Consider the following 22,864-nt stretch of genomic DNA (forward strand, 5'->3'; position numbering starts at 1 on the left):
CACTGCAGAGCCGCCAGGACTCCGCAGTCGTACGAGTTAGACAGGACCCTCCACCCTGCGCCTGGGAGAGAGAAGGTGCCCCTGCCACCTGGGGCCGCTAACGGTTTCACAGGTGAGGTCTGACCTTCCAGCAAACGTGACACAGGAAAATCACAGGACTATGTGATTCGAAACAAATCGGGGGGAAAAGCAAAGAGAAAAAGAGACACACCCACCCACGGTCCAGACGTAGGGGCTACCAAACGCGGACTTTAAAATCACCATGACTTAGATGTTCAAAAGGAGAAGAAAAGAGATGAAGAAAACAGCCCCGGCCGGTGTGGCTCAGCGGTAGAGCGTCAGCCCGATGACCAACGAGTCGCAGGTTCGATTCCGGTCTAGGGCACCTACCTCGGCTGCAGTTCGTCCCCGGCCCTGGTCAGGTCGTGTGGGAGACAACCAGTCGATGTGTCCCTCTCATGTCGATGTTTCCCTCTCTCTCCCCCTCCCACTCTATCTGAAGATAAATAGAAAAATATCCTTGGGTGAGGATTAAAAAAAAAAAAGATGAAGAAAATAAATGGGAAAATCGAGACTTCCGCGAGAGGATTCGGAACAATATAAAAGAAAGAATGGAGATTCTAGAACCGAAGGCACTGAGAATTGCAGAGACCAGACGCAGAGGAGGGGAGTCTGGTTCTGGGTCCCTGGAAGTTCAAGTGCAGAGGGAGAAGGATGGAAAACACAGAAACGGAGTCGCGGCATCTCGGGCACAGTGAAATGGCGCAACGGGCATGTCACTGGGACACACAGAAACGGGGTGGGGGGTTAGGGAGCCACTCAGCCTGCAGACTCGGCGCAGGACACGTACAAGAACTGCCCAGGCCTCGGCACGACGGGGCCGCTGATGCCGAAGGTGAGGGGAAAGATCTGAAAAGCAGCCAGGAAACAGCAAACAGAACCACAGGCAGCCCCCGCAGGAACAGAAGTAAGATTCTCAACAGAAACGCCGGAGCCAGACCAGGCTCTCGGGCCTCCGCGCTACCGTGAGTGGGAGGAACCCTTTCGATTAGAATGTCAAGGGCCCCTGTTTCGATGGCTGGATTCATCATTTTAAAAAGCAGAAAAAGAACGTAGAACTAACAAGTTACTAGCAAGACACATAAAAAAATCTCAAATAGTTTTTTTTCTTTATTGATTTTAGAGAGAGACAGAAACATGGATGAGAGAGAACATCGACTGGCTGCCTCCTGCACGCCCCCCACTGGAGATCGGGCCACAGCCTGGGCATGTGCCCTGACCGGGAATCGAACCATGACCTCTTGGTGCAGGGTCGACGCTCAACCACTGAGCCACACCGGTCAGGCTCAAATATTTTCATGAATCCAATAGAAGGCAATTAAGGAGGAAACACAGACCAGAAGAAAGCGAGCTTGAATAAAAACCGGTATTTAAGACTGTGGCTCACCCCGGCCGGTGTGGCCCAGTGGTTGGGCGTCATCCCACGCAGCAAATGTCAAAGGTTCGATTCCCGGTCAGGGCACATGCCTGGATTTTGGGCTTGATCCCCAGTAGAGGGCATGCAGGAGGCAGCTGATGGATGTTTCTCTCTCTCTCTCCCTTCCTCTCCCCCTAAAATCAGTAAAAACAGATTTTAAAATAAAAAACACTGTAGCTAAAATTACTCAGTAACTGTGGACTAAATACTCTGAGTAAAACAATACAACTGTCAGAATGGATTTTTAAAAATTATATTCTGTTGACAAAGAGACACCTTCAAATAAAAAGACAGAGAGGCTGAACTGAAATGAGTGACAACGTGTGGTCTGCCGACCCTGTCAGGCCCCGAGGAGGAGAGCGGCCGTCGCACACATTCCCGTAAGTGACACAGGACAGTCACGGAGCCAGCCAGAGGCTGACCATAAAGCAAACTCCAAGAAGCTTCCATGAAAAATTAAAATCTGAAGACACATGTTCTCTGCTCATAGTGGAATTAAACTGTATATCAATTTAAAACAAACAAACAAACAGCTACGAACTCCCCCATTGCTTGGCTAGTGAGCCACACCATTCTAAATAACCGTCAGGTCGAAGGAAACCACCTAGCAGGATATTAGAAAATACCGAACCGAATGACGAAGGTCCGACGCGGCCACACCAGAATCCCCAGTGGGCTGCGGACCCAGCAGCCGGGGCTCCGCCAGGGCAGGGCTGTCGCCGCGTCCGCCCCGCACCCGGTCAGCACGGGAAGGCTGGAGAAGTCCAGGGGGACACTGGATGTGTGCATTTGGGGGATGGGAATGACCCAGTCACTGTGAGCCCTGCCTGTGACAGGAATGAATGAGGGGGGCAGGAAGACGGGGCAGAAAGAGGAAAAGGGGTGGAGAAGCCGCAGGGTCGGGGGGCGCTCGGGAATCCAACTCTGGGAGAGGCCTCTTGATGTGCACCCCTCATAGCTAACCTAAAAAGAATTATTTTTCAAGTAATTACCAAATGGTTCAGGTAAATAAATAAATTAAATGGCCTTGCCCGGCTGGTGTGGCTCAGTAGCTGAGTGTCGACCCTGCACCAGGAGGTCACCAGTTCGATTCCCGGTCAGGGCACATGCCCAGGGTGTGGGCTGATCCCCAGTGGGGGGCGTGCAGGAGGCGGCCAGTCGATGTTCTCTCTCATCAATGTTTCCATCTCTCTCTTTCTCCCTTCCTCTCTCTCTAAAAGCAATAAAGAAAAAAAAAATTTTTTAAAAGGCCTCATTTTGGTGGACACACACTGCTATGTGTGAAGACAAAAGTCGGTTCGCTCAGTACCATCAGTCTCTCTCATGGGAGGGGACAAAGGTGAGCGAGGCCTCCGTCTCTGACAAGCGATGGCAGAGATACCCTCCCCCACCAGCAATCTCCTGGAAAGGTGGGTAACAGGGTCGGAATAAATTAGGAAAACGTCTGAGGGAAGGGGGGAGGAGGACGGAGGAGGGGGGAGGAGCCGGTCAAAGCCGAGTCCACCTGGGAGGAGGAGCAGGTACACCGGCGCCGCCGTGCAGACAGGGGGTTTCAGCTGCTGGGGTGGGACGGGAGGCCTCACACACGCCAAGCTGGGATTGGTACCAAATCGCCACAGCCTCGGCCCCCATGACACGGAGGCTGGGGACAGCCGCCAGCGGTCCACGGGACAGAGTAGTCCACCTGAACAACTCAGCTCCACGTGGCTCCGCGGCCTGGCCTCACGCGAGCCTGGGTTTCACGTGTACGATACCTGCACGATCGGTAAGCCCAGCAGAGAAAGTAAGCGCAGGGCGGGCCTCAGGGGTTCGCACCCATGCACCTCGAAAAGCAAACACAAATCCTCCTTGGAGACCCTGGAGATGGCTTCCGCCCCTCAGGTCCCCAGTGAGCCCACAGACGAAGGTCAGGCAAACGTGAGCTCGCGATCCAGTGTCGCCAAACAGCGGAGCAGCTTCCATCATGACCAAGAGTCGGGGAAGAAGCAGAGGAAAACCTCAAGGACTCCAGACACCGGCATTACCAGAGACTGGTTATAAAATGAGTATGCTTACAGAAATAACCAGGCCTGGGAACTAACGGGGTACAATGTGGGGAGGGGGAGCTATGCACGGCCTTTAGAAATAAAAATTGAATCATTTAATTTTAGAAGTTAGCAGACAGCCCGGCCAGTGTGGCTCAGCGGACGGAGCGTGGTCCCATGGACTGAAAGGTCCCAGCTCAATTCCCTATCAGGGCACATGCCGGGGTTGGGGCTCAATCCTTAGTGGGGGCGTGCAGGAGGCAGCTGATCGATATGCTTCTATCTCTCTCTCCCTTCCTCTCTCTCTAAAAAATCAATAAAAACATTAAAAAAAAAAAAACTTAGCAGACATGTTAATCAGTGAATTAAATGGAACTGAACAGAAAATTAATCAATTGGAATATATGTCAGAAAATATTAGCTGGAACTCTGGTCCCAGAGAGAGAAAATGATGAGAACATAAGACTAGACTCAGGCCTCAGGAGAGAACTCACTGACTCAGCACGGCAGGGACTTCCACACCCCTCTCTGCAACGGGCGGACCAGGCAGACATTCGGCTACTAGGGGTGTGGGAGCTTCAAACAACATAATGATCATGAACCCAGATGTGCTCTCTTTTCCCCAAAATGTTTTTTCCTAACACATATGGACCATTCACAGTATTTTACCATGTAGTAGACCATAGAGCAACTCCTAATACGTTGCACGGACCGATCAAATGGATCACATATTTAGAACGCAATTCAATTAACAATCAATAAAAGATCATTAAAGACTCATGTGTTCCGAAATTTAAAATCAAACTTCTAGATAACGAACGCACAAAAGAAGAAACCGTGCCGGAGATGTAAGCGAGCTTGGCAGTAAATGGTTACGAGAATGAAGCTGGCCAAGCGTCCGGCAGTCATGCAGTTACAAGGACCATACTTCACAGCAAGCTGGACAAACGTCCGAAAACAACCGCTTGCAGACACTGTCAACAGGCAGAGCAGGACTGTGACCACCGAAAGAAGGGATCATACTAAGTGAGTCGCGCATCCCTCCAAATCTCTCTGCAGCTTTACGAGTTGGGGAGACGGAGGTCAGAGTTTGGCCAGGTCGAGGCAGCAGGAAGCCACGGGCTGGAGTTCTGGAAAGAACCGCTCAGTAATGGAGCCTCCAGAAAGTTGCCTACAGGTGCTCTGGGTCTGTAGAGCGCTAGTCCGTGCCCATGCAGTCCAGGCAAAGAAAACTGAATCACCCCAGAGCTCACGCAAAGTGGGAAGACATTGCTGCTTCCACCAGCAGAAGAGAGAATTTCCCGAACCCTCCATCCCAGATATTCAGTGGACACGCCAAGGAAATCATTCTCTGGGGCTGAACCACTCCTGGGGTGATGTCTACTGTGGAGTAGCTCAAGGAGAGCTTAACATCAGGTTGGAAGAGTCCGGCAATGCAATGACCTCAAGCAATGACCACTGCCGAAACGAAGCCCAGCAACGTGCTTTGTAGGAAGAAAGCACGACCCAGACTCCCTACAGTACAGAGGTGCCTAGAGTCAGGTGACCTACAATTAGGAGAAAAATCAGTCAGCAGGCACCTGAATTTTCCTACAACCGTTAAAGAAGCTGATTCGATTATTTGAAAATCTACCCACTAAGCAAAACAGCAGACTCAGACTTATAAAGAAAGGTCTACCGTACATTAGAAAAAGAAAGACACAGGTAATCTCAATCTTACACAAACTCTCTAAGAGAACAGGAGGGCCCTGGCCGGTGTTGCTCAGCAGTTAGAGCGTCGGCCCGAGGACCAGAGAGGCCCAGGTTCGGTTCCCGCTAAGGGCATGTACCTTGGTAGCGGTTTGTCCCCGGGCCCGGTTGGGGTCGTGTGGGTGGCAGCCAGTCGATGTGTCTCTCTCACGTCGATATTTCTCTCTCTCTCTCTTCCTCCCTCTCTCCCTCCTGCTCTATCTGAAGATAGATGCAAAGGTGTCCTCAAGTGAGGACTTGAAAAAAAGAGAGAGAGAACAGGAGAAAAAAGGAGACAGAGGGACAAAGATTTTATCACCAACTCATGCAGTGAGGCTAATATGACTTTGGCATCAGATTAGACAAAGAAAATCTGAGAAATGACCAATTTCACTGATGAACATAGATACAAAAGTCCAAGATATTAGTAGGAAAGTCAGGCAGGAAAAACAAAAAAGGATAATGCAGTAGGAACACCAGTATGGTAACATAATGTATGGCTAAATGTTAGCACAGCTATTTAATGTAATTCACCCCATATCCCATTAAAGATGAAAAATCCAAATGAGGTTATCAACAGGTATTGAGAAGCACTTAATAATTTTCAAAACTCATTTATGATAAAACTCTCCACAATATGAAAATAAAATAAAACTTCTTTAATCTTATAACAGGTACCTACTAAAAAACCTACCCAAACATCACGCTTAATAGTGAAATATTAGGAATATTTCCTTTCGATTCAAGAGCAAGTTTAAAATGCCTACTATCACCACTCCTATTTAACATTGTAGTAGTGGTTGTAGCCAGAGTGATAAGACAGGAAAAAGAAATACCAATGACACAGTACAGGTTGGAAAGGAAGAAACCAAATTGTTATTACTTGCAGAGTATTTGCTTATCTGCACAGAAATCAGAAGCATCCCAGACAAATGTTTTCATTAGTGGGAAGGTTCAACAAAGTTGCCGGTAACCAGCCTTGTTGGTATACACTAGAAAGGGTTATATCTTTAAGGTACCATTTGAAAAATAACCAAAAATATCAAGTACCTTATAGGAATAAATGTCACAAAGGATGTATATAACTTTTGTGAAGAAAATGTTTAAACTTTACAAAAAAAAAAATTACAGAAAATCCAAATAAAGAACTAGAAACTATTCATAGAAAAAAAATTCCGACAGCTTAAAAATGTTTATCTTCACTGAAATGGATCCAAAAATTCAACGTAATTTCAAATAAAATTTCCATCACGTTTTTCATGAAACTTGACAAATTCCTTCTAAATTTTTATATGGAAGAGTAAGAGGCTAAGAACACCAATAACAAGTATAAAGACATACAGGAAGATAGAAGGCCACCTGTCCAACTAGTGCCATCTTAATATAAAACTATGGAAATTAAGACAGGTAACTACCGAAGTCACAGAAGGGACCTTAGAAACAGACCCACACAGACACAGCACTTCTGTTGTCTGATAAAGGTGACTTCGCCCTGGCCGGTTTGGCTCAGTGGTTAAAGCGTCAGCCTGAGGTCCAGAGAGACCCGGGTTCGGTTCCCACTAAGGCATGTACCTTGGTTGCAGTTTGTCCCCAGCCCTGGTTGGGTCGTGTGGGTGGCAACCACTTGATATGTCCCTTTCATGTCGATGTTTCTCTCTCTCTCTCTCTTCCTCCCACTCTATCTGAACAAAATGTCGAAAAATGTCTTTGGGTGAGGATTAAAAAAAAAAAAAGGTGACTTTACAGGTTAATGAGAAGAAAAAGAACTAAGAACTATTAATCCAGTGCTGCTAAGAAAACTGGTATTATGGACTGAATGTCTGCCCCCCCCCCCCACATTCATATGTTGAAGCCCCACCCCCCACAGTCTTCAGCAGGGACTGGGAGTTGACTAGCATCAGATGAGGTCATGAGGGTGGGGCCCCCACGATGAGATTAGTGCCCTGTAAGGGTCCTGAGAGGGTTTCCTCCCTCTGCTCTCACCCAGGTGCAGCCCAGAGGAGGGCCCTCGCCGGAACCGACCACACGGTCCCCCCCGCCTCAGACTCTAGCCTCGGAACTGTGAGAAACAAAGAAGCCAGCCAGTCTGCGGTCTTCTGCTATGGCCGCCTGCACGGACGACAACTGGCTGGCCAGGTGGAAAAAGACAAGATTTAATCCCTGTTTTACACCCAAACAAATCCCATGGGGCTTGAAGAGCGAAATGTGAATAAGTTTTGAAAATGAAGACTAGTGATACCTCCCTGCTATCCTCTAAGAAGGTGTCTGCACCCACAGGAAGCACCGAAAGGAATGCCCGTTAAATGGGGGAAGAGCAGCCCCCCAACAGGAGACATTTGCGGCAGGTGTGGCCGACAAGGATTCGTGTGCTGAATGCATAAAGAGCAGACGAAAGCAAAGCAAAACAGACACAGAAGAAAAAATGAGCAAAAAGAGACACATAGGATTTGCATGACAAGATACCAAGCATCGTTCCACACCCTCCATCAGATGACAACAGAGCCTCGTGCGGACCGAACAGAAGGGGCAGCCGCCTGGGAGAAGGTCAAGTCCACCCCAGGGCCTGTGGCAGAGGCGGGGCTGCAGAGGGGTCTGGAGGTGGGGGGCTGGGGTGCCGGCATCAGACACACCACCTGCTGGAGGGCTGGGAGGAAGGTGAGCTTCCCCAACAGCGCTGGGGCAGGAGGGGCGAGAAGTTTGAGAAGAGGTGAGAGAACTTTTTGGGGTCCTTTTGGGGGAAGCTGCTGGTGAGGAGTGGGGCACGTGCGAGGAGTGAGGACCAGGAGGTCACAGGCTCGAAGCTGGGCCAGGAGGCGCCTGGGGAAAAGGACACCTTGGGTGCGGGGTGTCCTGGAATACGCACACCCCTCTCTGCCCCACCCTTGCAGGGGAATCACCTGGCAGGAGGGGAGTCTCTGGTGTGCACGTTGGCACTGTGCATTCTGGTGCCACCGACAGCTGGGCAGCCAGCTCCCAACCCTCCAAAGGAAGGCCTGCACACGCCCCGGAGCTAACGGAGCCCCGCTCAGACCCCTGGAAGCAGCGGGTCGGACCTCCCCGCCGGGACGGACCCACGGCTCCACGGCAGCAGCTGGGAAGCGGAAGGCTGACCGAGCAGGGAAAACCAGCCCGCGGGCCGAGGGACCCGAGCGACCCAGCCCGACCCTGTTCAAGGGCCCGGGGTGTCCGGAGGAGACGCCGCACTTTCGGGGCAAGAGGAGGGCGCCGGGCAGGGGCGGCCCAGGACAGGACGGACGCCAACGCTGAACACCAAAGCCCAAGAAAGAACTGGAAAGTGCACGTCGGAAATCGCCCAGAACTTGAACAGAAACAAGGAGACAACATGAGGGGACAGGACACGGAAGACGCAGGAACTCGGGGAAGAGGAGGAAGAGCGCCGTCCTCCGCGCAAAGGGCCGGGCGCACCCGCAAACCCCGCGAAGGCCTCCTCGGTGAGGGCAGGAGCCCGCCCACAGAAGGGACCCCACCCGGTCCCAGAGAGGAAACGCAGTTCCCGGCGAACACCCTCGGAAGCAACGGGATTCCCAGCGAGAGGATGCCTTCCGCGCTCAGAAATGATTGACCAGAAACACGCGCCGGCCTGCGAACCATCCGCCCGCGTAGGACGAGCAGAGACACTGAGGACTCATCACCCATCTCAGAAGTCACACGAGGCCGTGCTCCAGCCAACACGACAGAAACCAAGCCAGGAGCAGCTCTCGGGCTGGGACGCAGACTCCAGCCCCGGGATGGAGGCGGCTCCCAGGGGTGGGATGCCGGGAGCAGAGCGTCTGAGAGCCAGGAAAGGTGGAAGAAAGGGACAGCTCTGATGGAGGGAGAGAAAGCACCAAGGACGCCCTGCCTGCCTGAGTGTGAAGCCAAAGCAAAGGGGATGGGTGCAGCCCTAAGATTTCTCCTCTGGTCGGCTGGCCTGCGCCCTGCAGCGGCCACCTGCTCGGCACCCAGGACCCCACCATGGTGTGGCCCTGGCCCCAGAAGCAGGTGGAGAGTGAAACTCAGCGGATGAGTGACACCCTTGCCTTGGCCCCTGACAGCCCGGCAGGAGCCTGGGCCGGCTGCCCCATGCCTTGGGCACTCATAGTTCAGCCCTGCCCCTTGCCACCCTGGCCTGAGCCGATGACAGACGGAGAAGGGAACAGAGCCAGGGTGGCACCCAGGACACCTGACACCCCTCTAGGGCACTCCTGGGCCGGCAGAGGCTAGGCTCAAGGGAAGGGGGGTCTTCGGGGAGCGGGGCCTGCAGGAGGGGTGGGGCCGTTCCGCCTGAAACCCAGAGCTGCATCTCAGGAGACCCAGAGGAAGGGAGGCAGCCGCCTCGGAACCTCAGACCGCCAGCTGCGCACCCAGACTCTCAGGAAATGGACCACTTGGGTTAAAGCTGCCGGCTCACGGAGACAGCACTTACCGAGTGCCTGCTGTGGGGAGCCTGTGCCGGCCCGTTCGGGTGGGCAGAGGGGCAGGGGAGGAAGCCATGGAGAGTCCCAGGTCCCCCCTGACAAGGCACACCCCTCTCAGGGGCCCCAGTCTCCAAGTCTGTAAGATGGGACACCACCTGCCTCAGGGGGCCTTGGGGGCATCAGATGAGGGACTCACATGATGTGTACACTGCAGTCTGCACCCAACAAATATCCACGTTCTTCCTCAGGGGGGATGGGGTGACACCTGGGGGTGCTCACAGAGGGCTTCACGGTGGTGGCAGCCTTTGAGGGGATCAAAGACCCTCATATGGACATAGCCAGTTGCAGACTCTGAGTGTTTGTGCATGTGTGTGTGTGTGTGAGCCTGTGTGGAGGTGAATGTGAGTGTGTGTGTGTGAATGAGTGTGTGAGCCGGTGCAGGGGTGAATGTGAGTGTGTGCGTGAGCCTATGCAGGGGTGAATGAGTGTGTGAGCCTGTGTGGGGTGAATGTGAGTGTGTGTGGTGAGGTGAGTGTGCAAGTGTGTGGGGGAGGGTAGCTGCTCAGACAAGGGAAAGGAGTAAGAACAGGGAACCTGGACAGGAGGGTCCGGCTTGCCCTCTGACCCCCCCCCCAGGGGCTACAATCTGAGCAGGGGAGGAGGGGGGCACTTTCCTACCTCACAGATCTGGGGATTAGGGGATTAAATCCAGGGTAAGGAGGCTTTAGAAAGGGGGGAGCCCAGCCACTCAGCAGTGTCCAGATCAGGGGTGGCACTCAGGCCAAAAGGGGTTCAGCTTCAGCTTCGTAGGCCAAGCAGGGGAAGCTAAGGATAAAGTAGGTGTGAGTGGTGTGTGTGGGGGGGACTGAGGCCCTCATGAGGGGTGGCAAGGGACAGGGAGGGGTCAGGAGGCTCAGCCTCAGCTGACAGCTGACCTTGACTGTGCCCTTCACCCCTTCAATGATCCCGTTCAATGACTCCATCATTGGGCCCTGATGGCACAGGGCTTGGGGGCTATGGGGGTGCCTGGGGTCAGCCAGCGACCCTCAGCCGGCAGCCAGGATCAGGAGTTAAACACCACCTGGTCATTGTCAGGAGTCAAACAGCAAACCTGTTAGTTCAGGTGGGGCAGAGGCCCCGCAGGGACCCTGACCCAGCCTTGGGCATGCCTGTGGGGGTTCAGGGAGAGGGTGCAGAGGCAGTCTGCTAAGAGAACAGAGATAGAACCAAGGACTACACTGGCCCACCAGCCTGGCTGTGCCCTAGGACACCCCAAAGCCAACAGGTTTGAGGCAGGGTATGGTCCAGCCCCAACAGAGTTCCCAGATGCTCCTGGGCATGAACGGGCGAGGGAGACAGTGGAGGTGACACGCTGGGTTCCTGTGGCCGCCAGGGTGGTAAGCCCTGTCCTGGGCCTAAGACCACTAAGTGGGCTGGGCAGGAGGACAACCATGAGTCACTGGCTGCTGAGTGACCCCTGACCAGCCACTGTCCACCTCAAGCCCTCCTGGCTGTCAGGAGAACAGGGTCATCAGGGCATGTGATCTGGGCGGTCAATCCTACGGGCCAGGGCCAGGGCCTGGTTCCAGTTCCGGGAGCTTCTCCACAGCCCCCCCGTTCCCCATGCCATGGTACCAGGACCCCATCAAAACGTCCCCCACCCTGACACACCCAGCTCCCCTTGCTTGGCTGACCTATGGGAGCTAAGTGGCCCAGGAAGGTTCCCCCCACACTGCCCAGGCTCCTATCTCTACTGCCCCAAGTCCCTCCTACAACCCCATCTCACCCCACAGAGCCTGTGGGAGAACTTCCCTGCTCTGCTCCCAAACGACACCACCTTGAGCAGTGGTGGCACCAGGCAGGACAGACGGGCAAGGCTGGGGGTGTGGGTATGAAGCCAGCTTCCGTAGCCCCAGCTCTGGGCTTTGGGCAGAACCTGTCTCCACCTGGCTGCTGAAGCAGGAAGCCCCGCCCGGGCAGCCTTGGGGCGCTGGGTGGGGGCACACAGCAGGCAGCAGGCACGCCTGTCCCTACCGGGGCCCTCCCTGGAAGACTTGGGGTCTGGGGGCTGACTCCACACCTGATCCCAGCCTCACTGCCCTGCGGACCACACACCACCAACGACATGCGGTCCATCTTCAGACGCTCACCCCACACTGCAGACACTGCACCCCACTGCAGGCCCACACCTGCTCCAAGCCTGACTACCCCCACCCCACAGCCACACCTGCAAAATGGCCGCCGCAGGTACAGCCCCAACCCCCCACGCTGGACCCTATAGTCTCCCTCAAACCCGCAGCTGCCTTCTCAGGCGGAGAGGTGCGGGCAGGCTGGCCCTGGCCAGCCCTTAACCAGCTGAGAGCGGGGCAGACAGGGCGGGCGGGTGTGACTTCTCAGTGCCCGGTGCTCGGTGCCCAAGTCCCCAGGGTTAGGACAGGGCCATCGCACCTCCTCTCCTCTCCGAAGCCGGAAGATCCAACCTGCTAACCCTAACAAGCCTTGAACCCCACGGCGCGGGCATCCCCTGGAGGGGCAGCCGCTTGGGGCTCTGGGGAAATGTCCCTATTCCAGGGAACATGGGCGCGCAGCGAGTCCGCGCCGGGGTGACGTTGCGCCCGAGCCCTGCAGGCCCCATGACTTGGCATTCCCTCTTTCCCCTCCCCCCTCTGTCCCTTCGGCCCGCGGTACCCCCGCCCCCCGCCGCCCACCCAGCGCCCAGCGGACCGCGGCCCCCACCCCGCCGGGATGCTGCCCCTGCCCCGGCCTCGGTTCAAGGGCTACGCCTGGGCTTGGGAGAGAACTAGAGTGAGGGGCAGCTTAGAGGGGGAGGGCGAGGGTCCACCCTGCAGTGTTCCTCCCTGACACCCGAGCCCAGCTCCTGGGGAGCGCCGCAGCCCCCTCCCCTCCGGCGCCCGGCCACACCTGTTACTGGGGCGCTGGCTGCGTAGAGGCAGGCCTTGTCTGATGGCCGCCCTTCCCAAGCCGATGGTCTTTCTGGAAGGGAGCTGGGGTCTCTTGGGAGAAGACACGGCTAGGGTAGGGATGATGGGCAGCTCCGAGGTGCTCACGATGCCGGAGGCCCAGCCTTCCCGCTCCTGCCCCCGCGCGCCCCGCCCGCCCGCCTGTTTGGCTCTTGGCTCCAGCATCAGCCCTCCCCCACCCTGGGGACCGGGCAGCTACCCTCGCCGGTGCCCTGAGCGCCCTTCCCCCGGGTCCAGCCTCTGCAGGCGCGCCCCTCCCCGGAGCCCCCCCGAGTCTTCTCTCCTCCGCTCCATCCCTCCCCGCCCCCGCCGGTCCAGGCGAAGCCCGCGCCGCATCCCCGCTCGGCGGCTCCTCTCCAGGACAAGGAAAGGGGGGGGGGGGTCTCGAGATGCCTCCGGCTGCGCTCCCTCTTCCCATGGCGACCACCGCCCATCCCAGCCGACAGTCGCCCGCAGCAGGGGCTGCAGCGAACGGGCCTCTCCAGAGGGCCCAGCTAGGCTGAGAATGAAGGGCGGACACCCCTGAATTTGCTCCATTGTTCTCTGCGGGAACGGGGGAGGGACGGGGGAAGGGAAGGGGCTGCGCGGCGCCAGAGGTTCGGGCCGCGACTAGGACGCTGGCGCCCGGTGCGAGCTCCCCCCTCTCGGCCCCGGGCGCAGTGGGTGTCGTTACAGAATGCGGGGTGCAGGTGCGGGATGATGGCGCGGCCAGGAGCCCGGCGGGCGGCGGCCTTACCTCTCCGGCGTCACTGGCGTCGGCCCCGCATGGGCGCGGGCAGGGGCGCGGGTACCCGAGCGCCGAATTGCTGCTGCTGCTCCTGGGCTGCGCCGAGCCTGTGACGGCGGCACCGCGTGACGGGCTCGCGCCCCCCGCCCGCCCCGCCCCGCCCCGCGCCCCTCCCGCCGCTGGTTGGCTGCGCGCAGCGCCGGATCGCAGCCGCCAGCTGGTTTGTCGCGCAGGGAAAGGACGGGCGTCGCGGCCGCCGCAGGGATGGGGCTGGATGGAGCCGAAGGGGGCTGGGTCCGGGCCGTGACATCACCGCTGATAGCGCGGCCCGATGGGTGGCGAGGTGGGGGACCGACACCAGGCTTGGACGCAGCACCCCCTTTCCTGGCGCAGCCCCCGCGCGCCCGAGCGACCTTGCAGGGAACAGGGACCCGGCGGCATCCAACCCCGAGGCCCCGTATCCACCCGAACTTGCCCACGGACTCCCGGCCGGGCGCTCCCGACTGGGACCGTTTTCACATGAAAACACGAAATCTCTCTCCACCTGCCCCCTTCCGTGAGGCCAACAACACAAAACGCGTGGTGCAGGGGACAAAGCTCAGGTGGGCTCCGAACACCAGAGAGCGGCAGTAGGGGCGGGATGGGGACACCGACTCGGGTGTAACAGGTGAGTTCGGCCAGAGCACTGAGCGGGGAGCAGAGCATCTCGGACAGCCCTCCTGGTAGGGTGATGCAACCCGCCCGCCGCCCGCCTGGGAGCCGCGCCTTCCCCGCAGGCGTGGGGGAGACCCTCGCCCTCCGCCCTCCGCCCACCCTCCTTCTCCTGATCTTCAGCCCCGGGCTGTCCTCACACCGTCTCTCCAGCCTAACTTCCCAGGACCACCAAGTCACACACTGTTCAGGGTCCAAACGCAAACCCAGCCTTCGTCTAGCGCCAGCCGCTCTCCGGCCACCAGGGACTGACTGACGTTCCCGCCTGCGCCATCAACCTCCACCCGCCGCCCCGCGAACGCAACTCTGACAAAGCCTTGGGCCAGCTCACCCACCGGAACTGCGGTGGGTGTGGTGACGTCATGCCCCCTTGAAAATGGGCCACCTCTTTCCCAGCCCAGCCCTAGTGGTCAGCGTCCTCAGCATCCTAGCTAAGCCTCCCCGGCCCCGCGGGTGCCCCATGCTGCCCTGAGGGCTTTGCTGTTTCACCATCTAACCCTGCAGGGCAGGAGGCGGTGGCCTCAGTTTGCAGCATGTGTGGCACGTGCCTTGAAAGGAACAAGGGCCCCAACATGCACCAAGGCCTTAGCCCCCAGTCACACAAATTCCAACGTACAGTGGTTTCATTACATTCCGATCTAAACGTTCCTTAATGTTCCTGATCACCTCCTTTTAAATCCATGCGTTGTCTAACAATGTTATGTACCTTTCAACAGATTTTCTTTCATTATACTCTTGTTACCAATCTCCAATGTAACTGCATTATTGGTCGAAAGCAAAGTCTGTGCTCAGTCAGGATCCTTGCAGAAAGCAGATGGCACACTGGAGCTGGGTCACTGGAGGAGGTGTGTGATAAGGAGGACTATTTACCAAGATGTGGGTAGGAGGGAGGGAGCCGCAGGTGCGAGGAGAAGACTTGGCCCCAGGTGGGAGCTGAGGTCTCGGTGGGGGGTGCAGCCAACATGCCCCTGGCCTCCCTCTCCCACCTTCCAGAATCAGGCAAGGCAGGGGCAGCCACTGACCAGGTCCGCTGAGGGTGGTCTCTCAGACATGGGGCAAAGGGGCTTTACAGGAGCTCAGTCTGCATGAGATTTCTCCCCAGGAATTTACTGAGGCTCCCCTGGGACCTAACACCTGGTCTGTTTCTGTAAATATCCTACCTCCCTGTTTGAAGGATAGAGAGGCCTGTGTATATTTAATAGTTCAGAATCTGGAGATCCTGCTAATTTTTGTCTGCTTGAGCTATTCAATTGTTATTTTTAAATTAAAGTCCCCAAGTACGAGTGTTGAACAATCTACTTCTCCCTGCGATTCTAGCAGATGAGACCTGGGACTGCTCACTGAGGTGTGTTCTTAGGTGTCAGAATGACTGATGGGTATGGTCCCTTTCATCCGCATGCTAGCGGTGGCCTTCTTCGCTGTCGATTTTCTTTTTTTTTTGCCTTAAATTTGAATGTCATGTAGTAAGGTGTCCATCCAGGTTTCTCTGGTTCATTATTTGTCTGGCATGTCTTTTGCCAACTTTTTTTTTCTAAACTTCATAATTTTTTTATAAGTGTATCTCTTTTAGGCAATCCATTGTTGAAAAAAAAAATTTTTTTTTTTTTTGGTTAATCCTCACCTGAGGATATTTTTCCATTGATTCAGAGAGAGTGGAAGGGAGGGAGAGGGAGAGAGAGAGAAACATCGATATGAGGGAAACACGGAAATTGTTTGCCTCCCACATGAACCCAGCTGGGGCTAGGACTAAACCTGCAACCCAGGTACATGCTCTTGACCAGAATCGAACCCAAGACCTTTCAGTCTGTGGGCTGGTGTTTTAACCACTAAACCAAATTGGCCAGGGCCATTATTAAATTTTTTATTTATTATTATTGATTTTTAGAGAGAGAGGAAGAGAGAGGGAGAGAGAGACAGAAACATCGATGAGAGAGAATATCGATTGGCCACCTCCTGCACGCCCCCCACTGGGGATCAGGCCCACAACCTGGGCATGTGCCCTGACCAGGAATCAAACCAGCAAACTCTTGGGGTAGGGGTCGATGCTCAACCACTGAGCCACAACAGTGGACCGTTGTTGAAATGTTTAAATCTAATCTATTTGTACCTTTTCATTGGAATTGAATTTCCTGGCATTTATCGTAATCACTGTGGTATCAAGAATGACTTTTGCCATCTCAGTAGAAATTCCCATCCCCTGTGTAACCTTCCCTATGTCTTTCTCACTGGACATGCTGGATTTTCTTCTACTGGCTTACCCTCATTATTCCTGTTCTGTGGCCAGGGCCCCTCACCTCTTTGTTAGCCCTGTAGTGATGTCTCCTCTAAAGTCGGGACTTTAGCTGTAGAGATTGCCTAGAAGCATAGCTCTGCGTGATTGCGGATACGCCTTTTTTCTTTCCTTTGGTCCTTGTTTTTGTGACAGACAATTCATTCACACTCCAAGATGCTTGGCGAGCCTTATGTTCCATACCTCTTGGAGACGCTCTGCATCTGGGTTACTTATGAAATACAAAGTATCCTTCACGTGGGACTTGGGGGTGAGAAACATCCCCAAGCCTGGCACTCCCGGGATATTTTATTATACCTTCAAGTTGGCTGGACGTAAAATTCTAGGTGCAAAGTTGTTGCCTTTGATACTTAAAAAATGTGACTTTGTGGTCTCCTTGTATTCTGTCGTGTTCCACGTCCATCCATCGGATTCTTGGGCCATGTTCTCTCTCTCAGGATGTTTCTAGAACTTTCTAATAGTGTGGATTTCTCTGTATCTCTCTTATTTGAGTCTGGGAGCCCTTTCAGTCTGAGTTTCTTCATTTTTCTTCAGTTCTGGACAATTTCTCTATTGTTTTTCAAATATTTTCTCTTCCTTGTTGTAATGCCTTCTTTGGGGACTCCCAGGCCCTGCACACAGCCCCTCTGTGGCTCTCGCTCTTCTCTCTCTAGCCCTTTCCCTCGCCTTCCGGTAACGACTGGTTTCAGCGCCTCCCCAGCCCCATCAGGGCTGGACTTGCACCCAGCTCTCCAGGTTGTGGCCCTGCAACAGCACACCCTGTGCCTTCCAACCCACTGTTAACAACAAACAGTCAACAGGAAAGTTAAAGACAAAACTGGCTTCACGCAACGATTCGTGAATTAGGCAGCATCCCAGCTAGCAAGTAGAGAGAGCTCCTCCGAGCTGCTGAAAAGGGAGGTTTTTACAGGTGGAAGTGGGGACAGGGACATTTCCATGGAGAATGGATAGTTCAGGCTCGGCCACCGGCCCTTGGGGGACGGAAGGGGTCTTTGGGGATGACCTTGCTGGTGCCGACCAGGAAATTCCAGGTTGACTGTTAAGGTCCTGGCAGAGGCTGAAGCTGCAGCTGGGGTAGGTGTCCATTCTGCTTGGCGACACGGACTGGCACAGGTGACGCCATTAGGGCCTGTGGTCCCGTTACCACGGCTCTCTGATTCCCTCTCCTCTGAGATGTTTGTCAGCATCCGTCTGGACTGTGTGCCGTGCCCAGGGCCCTGCTCACCCCAGCTCCTGGGGTTTGAGAATGTCCACATGGTAACACTGCAAGTGTATCCCTGAACTCGGTAACATGCAAACCACGAGCGTCCCTCCTCTGTGGACCCCAAACGGCTCCTGGAAAGAAAACGAGTAAACCTGATGAGCTCAGAACTGCGTCAAGGCATCTCCTCGCTTGGGGATGCTGCCCTTCCTATCCCGGGCAGGTCTTCAGAAAACAATAAAAGTTGTGTTTTAGAAATGTCCTCAATACCACAAAGCCTCTTTCAGCTCCTTCCAGTGTGGAGGGGAGGCCACGCTGAGGCTGGGGCGGGTGGAGGAGGTAAGGGGGAGGTCAGGCGGCTTGCAATTTCAGTTTGCTCAGTGGTTAGAGCGTGGGCCCGCAGACCAGTGAGTAGTGGGTTCAATTCCCGTCAAGGCACATACCTCGGTTTCGGTTTGTCCCCAGTCCTGGTCAGGGTGTGTGGGAAGCAACCAGTTGGTGTATCTTTCTCACATCAATGTTTCTCTCTCTCTCCCTCTCTCCCTCCCACTCTATCTGAAAACAAACAGAAAAATATCCTTGGGTGAGGATTAAAAAACAACAATATAAAATGATTCTACACCATGACTAAATCCTTCTCTGAGATGCAGGGGTGCTTCGGTATTAGAGGCTGTATAATCTACCATTCTAGTAAGTCGCGGTGTGGGGGAGGAAGAGGGATATTTCAATAGATGCTGCAAAGGTGTGTGGCCAACGGCTCCTGCAGGGTCAGGAGGGTGAGTCCAGCCAAGGGGCAGCGGGACCAGAGTCCAGCTTCAGTCTCAGCTGCGTGACTCTGGGCAGGTTCATTCGATCCTGTGTCTGTCACCTCTTCTGCGGATGGACGAGGACAGTGCCCGCCGCCCACTGCCGTGGCAGGATCGGGGAGTGAAGTGCTGAGAGACTGGGGCCAGGTGCCCAGCAAGCCCTGCCCCGTGGGGACAGAACCAAGGTCCCACGACCACGAGGACGCGCACACCACCTGTTTCACTTGGAAAGGTCAGCACTTGCCATCACATAAAGAAACATGAGAAAGTAAAAATATTGGCCAGAAAGAAACAAAATTACTATTTCAGATGAAGTGATGATCCGCCCAGCAAACCTAAGGGATCAGTGAAAAACGATGGGAGACAGTAAGTTAGGGGCAGGTGAAAACAGCTGTCACCACCGAGGAGGCGACAGTTCCGTGGGAGCAAACAATGGCCAGTGACAGGCTGCCAGGAGGAGGCCCATCGCCATGGCGGTGAGAACGGACAAAGGCCCAGAATCGCAAGAAACGTGCAGGTCCGCGGAGCCGGGTGGGAGCCCGGGGCGACCCCCACGCAGTCAGCGACCACGCTGTCCGCAGGCTCGGGACAAGGGCCCGCCCCAGGCGGCCCCGCCCACCGGAGGCCCCACCCCTGGAAGCCCCGCCCAGTTACTGTCACAACCGTCTGGTAGCCTAGTTTCCAGCCCCGCGTCGCCTGGCAACACCGCTGCCATAGCAACGGCTTGGCCCGCATGGAACCTGGAGCCTGGCTGAGGCCAGAGCAGCCCTGGGGGTCTAGAGCCCCGCCCCCCGAAGCGGGGTCGAGCCGCGGGGGCTCTGTGAGCTGAGCGGCGTTGCCCTGGGGTTCCAGACCCAACGCTGCATTTACATGTGGGGAAACTGAGGCCAAGGGGGAGCCGAGGAGCAGGGCTGGCTCCAAGCCCACGCGCTGGTGTCCGGGCGGCATCCTTTCCCCCCACTTTGCCCAGCCGGCTGAGAGGTCCAGGCCCCCAAGAGGGACTCTGGATCCTGCACCCACAGAGTCCCCCTCTGGCGGAGACCCCCTTGCCCATCTGGTCCCTGCTGGTGCCCCAGGTGCGCCCTCCCAGCTGCCCCACTGCAGGTCTTGCTCACCCACTTTCTCTTCTGTTTCTGCGGACTTGCCCTGAAACCAGAGTTCCCTCCTCCCTGGCCCTATGGGATGCCTCTTCCAGGCAGCGTTCCTGCCTTTACCACTGCTCGGACGTCCTGTCCTCTGAGAGTCTCGGGTGCTGTTTAACGGGGCGGTACCCTCCGTGGGGTTGGGGGGCGGGTAGAACCAATGAGCCAACGGGCAGTGTGTGAGGGGTCTGAGAACCCGCCGTCTGGTGGCAGTCCTGGCGGGGGAGGGTAGGCCAGCACCAGTGCAGAGCGTCTAGGAACCCCACCCACGGTGTGGACAGCTTCCTGCATGACGGACGGGGCTGCGAGATGGGGTGGAGGCCGGACACAGCCACCGGTCTGGGTGCAGGGGAAGGAGGCCCAGCATGGGCAGTGGGCTGGGGTCCAGGAGCTGCTGGCCAGAGACTCGAGTCCGAGGGCTGGGACTCTCCACCAGGCTCCTCTGAGGGCAGCCTGAGGCCGAGCAGAGCTGAGCTGACTGGAGGCTTCAGCTGGACAGTCCGCAGAGGGGCAGCCAAGCAGACAGCCTCCGGCCCAGCCCAGGACCCCTGCTCCTGGCTCGCGCCGGTCCCGGGGCCTCCCCAGCACCTGCAGCATGATGCAGATTCTCAAAGTGCTTAGTTTTGAGTAACTGAGCTCGGGCTACTCACACCCTCTTGCACAGGGAGGCACAGTGATCACCCCAATTTTAAGAATAAAAAAAAACCAAGGCTGGCCTGGCCGGTGGGGCTTAGTGGTTGAGCGTCGACCCTGCACCAAGAGGGTGCCAGTTTGATTCCCGGTCAGGGCACATGCCCAGGTTGTGGGCCCGATCCCCAGTGGGGGGCATGCGGGAGGCTGCCATCAATGTTCTCTCTCATTGATGTTTCTCTCTCTCTCCCTCTTCCTTTCTCTCTCTCTAAAACCAATAAAGAAAAAAAAAATTTAGGGTGAAAAAAAAAAGACTGAGAGAGTTGAAAAGGGCCCTGAGGGTCAGAGGGTACCTGAGGTCAGTCGAAGCCAGATCCCTGGCTGAACACTGTTTCCATGACTCCAGTAGCTTCTCAGGGGCCAGCGTAGCAGGGCATAGACCTCGGCATTTCTGGGTCCCAGACTCGGAAACCTGGAGCCATGGGTGGGACAGAGAAGAGCTGGGAGACCCCCACCCAGCGAGGGGTGAAGATTGGTAGGGCCCCAAGTGAATGGGCCCTGGGCTCCTGGCCCGGGGCCCACAGGGACCCCGCTGCGTGAACACAGTTGTGCTGGGCTCTGGCGGCTGCGCTGGCGGCCAGTTGCTGACTCAGTGTCTGGCAGCAGCAGCTGGCAGCCGAGTGGGGACCCATTGTGGGGACCCACGTCCGCAGAGCGGCTGGTGCCAGGGGTTCCCTTAGTGACCCTGACCAGAAGGAAATGCTGACTCTTTAAAAGTCAACAATGTCCTCTACACATGACCCTCTGCTTTGCCCCTCATGGCCCCTCCACGCTTTCCCTCCTCTGGGCACCCTCAGAGACCCCAGAAACTCTGAGCCGTGTCTGGGCTGGTGGGGTGGGGGATGGGAAGGGGACGTGGAGGGCTGCGCCGTTGGGTGGGTGTGGCTGATAAGCAGGACACTCGGTGCCCGCCCTGAGCAGCGTTGCAGTGGAGGAAGCAGGCTGGGGCTCCTGGGGCCTGGGTCTGTTGTGAGCCTGCTCATAAAGTGGGGGAGCGGCGGGGACCAGAGAAAGTGTCCTGGGGTGTGGCACGTGGGGGCATCCAGCACACGGCCAAGTACCCCAGGGTTGATGGACTGAATGGACGCAGTCCTGCCTCTCATTGAGGACAGATGCTTCATAAGAACGTACAGCCTAGTGGGGGAGGTGATGCATGGCAGTGCCTGGGGTGTGCAGGGAGAGAGCCCCTCCCCCTGACCCCCCCTTCTGCAGTCAGCCTCCTGTGCTCTCCAGGACAGACTGCCACGAGGCCTGGCTCACTGTCCCTCACATGCCTGCCTCTGCCTCTCGAGGTGCCAACCAGCTTCCTGCCCGAATCCTTGCTGAGAGCATGTGGGCGCTGCTCAAAAGTGACGAGCGTCGACATCAGTTTAATCAGGCCTGGGACCCCCGAATATCAATACACTGTTCAAGGAAGGCACTGTGCACCCCCTTCCCAACCCCCGGGGGATGGAAGGGGGCGTGAGCAGAGAGCAGAGCCCAGGGGAAACAACTCGGCGGGGTGAAAAGCGTACTGGGTGAACGAGGGCGTGGGGAGGAACTGCACCCCACTGAGGAGTGAGAACAGGAACGCTCTATCGAAACCAGGGGGTGAGGCGGCCGTGCCGGCAGGGAGAGCAAGCCTCCGTGTTTGACAGAAGAACCCACGGAGACTGGAAACGATTGGCGTTTATATCCAACCTCAGAAGTCAGAAGCAAGAGTGACAAAGTCCACAGAAAGCAGCAGAACAAAACTAAGGCAACACTTGAAGTGAGGAGATAAAAAACAAAAATTAGCCCTGGCGGATTTGGCTCAGCAGTTAGAGCCGAGGACCAAAGAGTCTTGGGTTCGATTCCCAGTCACGGACATGTGCTGGGTTGCAGGTTGGATCTCGACCCCTATTGGGGTCGTGCAGGAGGCAACCAATTAGTGTGTCTCTCTCACATCGATGTTTCTCTCTCTCTCCCTCCCTTCCACTCTCTTCCTAAAAATCAATGAAATAAATATCCTTGGGTGCATTAACAAACAAAAAGAAATTAGACTTAGGGGGGAAAAGGATGGATTCTTTGAAAACGAGAAGAGGATATAACTACAAAAACATATAAAGTAAAAATGTAAATAAAATTGATAATTTTCTAAAACATATATTATCAGGGTTTTCTCAGAAGGTGCTATAAGCTGAATAATTGTATCCCCCAAAATTAATACATTGAAATCTTAACCCCTGTGTGATGTATTAGGAGATGAGGCCTCTGGAGATGATTAGGTCATGAGGATGGAGCCCTCGTGAATGGGGTTAGTGCCCTTGCTAAAGGGACCCCACAGAGCTCCCCCACACTCCCACCACGGGGGACACAGCAAGAGGATACCGCCTGTGACCCAGGAGGCAGGTCCGCACCAGACACGAAGCTATAAGCCACCTTATTCGTGGTATTCTGTCGTAGCAGCCGGAACAGACTAAGACACAGAAGAAAGGTGTGGTAACAAGGGGGGCAGGAATGAGGAGTGGCTGGGCTGTTACAAATAGGGCTCGAACTTTCTGCACATGGCTTTGAGGGATAGATATTTTTAGTTTCTGTTGAATAAATACCTAGAAGGGAAACTGCTGTCTCATAGAAAATTATATATATATATGTATAACTGTTTAAGAAACTGTGGCACAGGCCCCCGTTGTGGCAGGCTGTTCTGT

At 55.6% G+C, this 22,864-nt stretch overlaps 1 protein-coding gene across 17 annotated transcripts in view; it reads right to left on the reverse strand.

Annotated features, from left to right (window-relative positions):
- The window catches only part of KIF1A (kinesin family member 1A), a 68,081-nt gene extending 54,636 nt beyond the window's left edge, over positions 1-13,445 (reverse strand). For all 17 annotated transcript variants that reach the window (XM_036253833.1, XM_036253832.1, XM_036253830.1 and 14 more), the window contains exon 1: positions 13,365-13,445. The gene's annotated coding sequence lies outside the window, so the exon portion shown is untranslated. The remainder of the gene's footprint in view (positions 1-13,364) is intronic.
- Between the last annotated feature and the right edge of the window lie 9,419 nt (positions 13,446-22,864).

The sequence above is a fragment of the Molossus molossus genome, unplaced genomic scaffold (genome assembly GCF_014108415.1).
Source record: "Molossus molossus isolate mMolMol1 unplaced genomic scaffold, mMolMol1.p scaffold_m16_p_11, whole genome shotgun sequence".
In the NCBI taxonomy this organism is placed as follows: domain Eukaryota; kingdom Metazoa; phylum Chordata; class Mammalia; order Chiroptera; family Molossidae; genus Molossus; species Molossus molossus.